Here is a 5,914-nt window from a genome sequence, read left to right as displayed (position 1 = left end):
TCTGAGTCGCGGTACGACTGCTCCTCGGTGACGCCAGGGGGTCCTCTTCTGGATCCTCCTCGGGGTCCTCTTCCTCATCCTCCTCGGGGTCCTCCTCCTCATCCTTGCCTGGCTCCCAGCTGGGCAATGGAGTCTCTCCCTGGCCCTCGTCTGTCTCCCGCATGATCTGGGCTGAGCGGAAGATGTCGTTCACCATCTCACGGATCGGATCGTCTCTGGTGCTGATCCTGGCCGTGGCACGAGGCTCGGTTGGAGCTGGAGGTGGCACGGGCTCGGGACGAGTAATCCTCATCGTACCATACTGTGCTGTATCGTCATCCTCCTGCATAGGGTAATTGTCCCTATCTAGGAACTCTCTCATGTTGGCCATGACCCTGTCGACATCTGCCATGGAAGCCTCACACCTTGCGTCTACCGTAGGTATCAGTGGTGGTGGAGTAGCAGTAGCTCGGGTCGCTGAGTCAGGAGGCGATGGGAAATCCCTACGAGCCCGTGGACGAGATGGGCCTGCCTCGTCATCGTGCCTACCACGGCGCCCTAGAACTGAGGCACGTGGTGGAGAATCTCGTGGCAAGGCCATCGGAGACTCAGGGGCAGTAGCGGGTGTCTCCGCTAGCAAAGGCGTCCCCACCTGTACGTAGTCTCCCGGAAGGATGTAGGGCCCTAGAGGGGCGCTGCCCCACAAGGTGAAACAGGCCTGAAGCTCCGCAATGAAGCTAGGGAAGTCTCCCACGAGGTCGTGATAATCCTCCCGGCGAAAGATGTAATGGGCAGAGATCAGCCTAGCCCATCCTTGCCACTCGAAAGGTAACAGTAAAATCAACCTCAGGATACCGTCATACCTTGATACTCCATGTGCACTCGCCTCGACCCAGTGTCTGTGAAAACCTGCGAGGAACTGTCCGAGGTTATCCCCGTGACATGGAGCATAGGTGCGGTAGGACCGCTCGACCTCCTCTGGACTAGCCCATGGGGGCAGTGGTCGTCGTCGGGTGAAAACAGTCCTCGCCATCTAACAAAGGAAGTTCTATCGTCAAAAGTAGCACACGACAAGTAACTTAAGGCGATAAGGTTCTAAATATCTAAAATCGGAAAACAAGTTCGGTTCAATAACCATAACGTGCAAAAACACCTCATCATCTAAATCTAGCATTTACACAAGCCATACAGGTTCTTAATACTTAATCACAGATTACCAATTCGACTATCATATAGTTCTAGTGTCGTTGTTTACCGAACTTAGGGCTTGTTATGCGATGATGATATTTTCTTAAATCTAGCAACGAGCGCTAAAAGTTTCAACAAAATAAGTTCAAAAGACCAAGCTAATTCGAGATCTCATCGTAGAAAAACACTCGAATATTTAAGCTATGCCCATGCCATCAACGTACTATTGGCGTTCGTTACGCTGTTAAATCTTCATGCTCGTGGTTTCATCATGCGACTCTTCGTGTGATTCTTCTTTCTCTATTTCGACCGTCATTGTCGATGTCATCGTAACATGAAGAAAAAGTTAAGGCATCTCCCTAAGTTCTCTTCTATGTTCCGTCGTGAGAGTGAGCATATATAACTTAACAGTTCTAAGTTCTTGTGATTCATACAATAGTCATACTTATTCATGCTTCATACATTTCAAGAAATTAACTTAATTAAAACTTGAAAGCACTTACCATAACCTCCGTTGAGCGTGACGAGATGTAGTGCCAAGCTTTTGTCAACTAGTTCAAAAGTGTATTAACTTACTTAATCTAGACTCAACTTAGAAGGAATGAGTAGTACTCAGAGCAAAAGAAATGCTCTGATACCATTCTGTCACGACCGCACTTGCTAAGGATAGCAAATTCGGGAAAACCGCGACTAAGGGAGGGAATTTAGGAGCGGGATTTAGAAAGGGCATATTCGTTTTCTTGATGACTCGACTTGTATAAAGAAATCAATCGAAATATCTAGATATCAACGAAGGCCACAAGGGGACCGTACATAATATTATCCCAAAACGGGGTACTCAATGGTTTTAGTACATTATTAAATAATACATATTGTTTGACAAATGACATAATATCTTAACATAATCAGTGTTCGCAGCGGAATAACAATTTGAGTATATGTATGAAGACATATACTCTACTCTGAGGTAATCATCCTAGATCGACAAAAGCTCCGCTTGCACACTACATCCTCGATCACAGCTCAACCTGCACATTTATAAATACATACAGGGCTAAGTACAAGAGTACTTAGTGGACACTTGCCGAAATTTACATACATGCATAATATTTTATTGTCAAGCCTTTCAACAGTAGTAAGATACGAGGGTTTTCCTTTAAAGACTCGTATTTACCAAACATAATATCATTTCTTTCATCAATAACCCGTGCAGGTATTTTATATCATTAATCACCATATCAGTAACTCGTGCCGAGAGGGAGGCCTCCCTCTACGGACACTATGATCGGCCAACCCGCTAGATGACTCACGATCACAAGGTGTACACTAATTCCGAAGGGATTTGCGGTCCCATCCAGAATCCGAATTCGATTAACATCAGATAGGCAATTAATAATAAAACATAAAGCATTTAGGCATTGACAATATCATTTAAATTCATAAGCATAAAGTCTTAACAATTCTAATATATAATTTTAGTTTATACGTAGAAAGCCCACCTGGTAGTAGAGACTCACGACTAAGCCTTAAACTCTGGTGCTTGACCTTTAATACGAGAAAATAAGCAAGATTTTAATTCGAGGGAAATTCTCAAATAAATGCGAATGCATAAAATAACTATGCATGACTCTTATTCCGTTAATTATTATTCTGAGATGATAATTTGAGAGATGCTATTATAAATCCTACTTGTCGGATTAAATAAATAAAAATTGACTAATTGAGGATCGTCTCATGAGGGTGGATAAATAATTAATCCGCTCATCTTAGAGTATTCTAACTCACTTACTAATTAATAGCCTCATTCTAAATTAATCCATAATTATAATTAGCTCAATTTAATTAATAGATTAATCTAAACTACCCTTAAATTGGGCCTGATTTTAAGCCAAAATAATAATAACAGTCCAAATAAAAATTAACTCTAGCCCACACTAATTAAATACAGCCCATTATCAATTAAAAGGTGAGGCCCAAAATAAATTAAAAGAAAAGCCCATACTGAAAATAATCAAAGCCCATCCTCCCACTAATTCTCGGTTATCTCTTTCTCTCCAAGCAGGACACGTTCTCTCTCTCCTTTTTCAACTCAAAGACCGAATCTCTCTCTTTTTTTCTCAAAACAGTTGGTTCTCACTCTCTATCTTTATTAAAGCAGAATGCTTTTCTCTCTCAATAATATCGGTTTCTCTCTTTTTTTTTTTTTAAAACAAAACATGTTCTCTCTCTCTCTAATTATCAATACTGCATCTCTCTCTAAAATCAAGAAAGGAACGCTGCTCACATCTCTCTCTCTCTCTCTCGATCCAGCCGCCTCCTCACGAGTTCCACCGCCAACGGTTCCGGCGAGGCTGAAATCTTCGCCGCTCCGCCCTCTGGATGTTCCAGCCGTCGCCGAGGAATTCGCCGCCGACTGCTGCTGTTCCCGGAGTCGCGGCCTGGAGTTGCAGAGCTCCGAAATCCGGCGAATCAGCCTCTATCGCGCCGAGGTCCGGCGCCTCCTTCTCTCTTCCTCAATCTCGCTCCGCCTTCAATCGCCCACTGAAGTCGCCGCCGTCTGGAGTTGCCGCCACCGTCGCCAGCTGGAGCCTCGGCAGCCGCTGCCTCTCCTGGAATTGCTGCCGTTGTTGCTGCTCTGGAGTTGGCGAGAGACGGCAGAACAGCTGCTGCCGACAGAGGCCAGCTCGCCGGGGCTGCCTTCCTCCGAAGTTGGCGCCGCTGCTGTAGGGAGGCCGGCGAACACCTGCTGCTTCACCCACGAGTCGCCGCCCACTCGTCGTCTCTCGGCCCGACTGAACAGGGCCGTGTCCCTTCTTCCTAAAAACTAAGTTCGAAGCTTGTCTACTTGAAGTTTCAGTTCTCTATATTGTTTATGCAAGGCTAGTGGCGTGTTCTTTTGGTTCTCATGCTATTTAGTATCTCTTGATGCATTTGCCTTGTTTAAGGATTCTAGTCTGATGATTCTATAGCAGAAATATGCCATTAATTAATATCTCAGTACTTCTTATACTAAACATAGATTTTGTTGGGTTTCTGCATAAACTATGAATGAAGTAGCTTGTGTGATGAAATAAGAGTTTATTGAAACAATGAAATTACCGATTAGTATTCTGTAGAGGAAATCAGGTTGATGTTCTGCTATGTTATGTATGGTGATCTTGTTTCTGCAGAAAAGATTTGCAGAAAATGGTTAAGAACTTGTTCTTGTTGTTTCAAGAGAAGTAAGGGGAGAAAGAGATCTTTACCGTTTAAAATCCTTTGCAGCTGCTAAAGATTTTAGGTAATGAGGATGGCTTTTAAAGGAGGTAAATACTGAACTAAGGAGAGGCTGATCAGTGTGAAAAGATGGTGAATAGTGCAGCTGAATTGTAGAGGCGTGGTTGAAAAATTTAAGTGATTAGATTTGCCTGCTGACATTTGAGATTTTGCTTGCTGAAATTTTTGACTATGTAGGAGTGGAAAAAGAGAAGCTAAGGCATGGGTGAGAATAGAGTGGCTGAGGGAGCATGGCGTGCTAGATTTAATACACGGAATAATATCTAAATTAATATCGTAGATTTAATTCTTCACAAGTCGGAATAAATTCACGACTCAAGAAATAATAATAGAAAAATAATTCTATTGTGATTAATAAATAACATGACTTAACTAAGTCAGTTATGAATCTGAAATAAATAATTATTGGCTTACTCAATAATTTTCATCGCGGTTTTATTTACGCAAAACTACTGACTTGGTAATAAAATAATAATCCTGCTTAATTGAATATAATCCAGTGTCATAAGCTGAATTTAAATCATAATTATTTACTGGGCTTGATTTACTGAAAGATGAAATAATAATTATCGTATTACTGGATTTAAATATAATAAAAGAGCGGGTTGTTACATGCGGCAGATGCAAAATAACCAAAAAGGACAAAAAGAGAACTGATGAGCTTTTTTGTTTATGAACACATTTTATGTGGAATTAATTCCCATTGATAAAAAGCAAAAAAAAAAAGAGAGATGCGAAGTGCGAACATGTGACAATGTTAAAAGAATTTATTGGCCATGACTTAAAAACTTGAAATATAGGTTAACGTCTATATAATAAGTTAACCCTGCATAGGCATGATTATTATAATTTAGATTATAATATAATGTGAAACTATTAACTAAAATAAATAGATGAAACAATAGTATTATCATCGATAAATAAGAGGAATGATATGATACATACCTTATGTGAGCAGGGACAAATGTGCATACTGGGATCGATTCAAAGGTCGATTTCAACTTTTTATGAATAAAATTATAATTTCATCTATATAAATTTGTTCCTAAATAGAAAAATTTAATTTTCTCTGTCCATTTTCAAATAATTTATTTTTAGTCTGCGGTAACATTTTTTTAATAATTTTAATTTGATTTTAATATAATAAAAATTGTTGTTGACGTCAATAATTTTACAAATTGATTACATAAAAATCAAACCCTCAATTACAATATCGTGTGCAGTTATAATTAATTACGTCTATGTTAATTTTTCAATAAACAATAAATAATTTTTAAATGTCATATTAAGCAAACAAACTTATACATGTTATATTAAAAGAAATACTGCATGTGTGAAAGTGATTAAACTTTTTTAATTGTTGGTGTTATCAAATGTGAGTCATATTTAATGATGGAGATAGGCTTAGTAGCTTAGAGTGAATGTGTATCCAATATATGTATTGATCTGATGATGTATTGGCTTCTAGATA

The sequence above is a fragment of the Salvia miltiorrhiza genome, chromosome 1 (genome assembly GCF_028751815.1).
Source record: "Salvia miltiorrhiza cultivar Shanhuang (shh) chromosome 1, IMPLAD_Smil_shh, whole genome shotgun sequence".
Classification (NCBI taxonomy): domain Eukaryota; kingdom Viridiplantae; phylum Streptophyta; class Magnoliopsida; order Lamiales; family Lamiaceae; genus Salvia; species Salvia miltiorrhiza.
The sequence above is the reverse complement of the archived record's forward strand: the minus strand, read 5'-3'. Positions refer to the sequence as shown.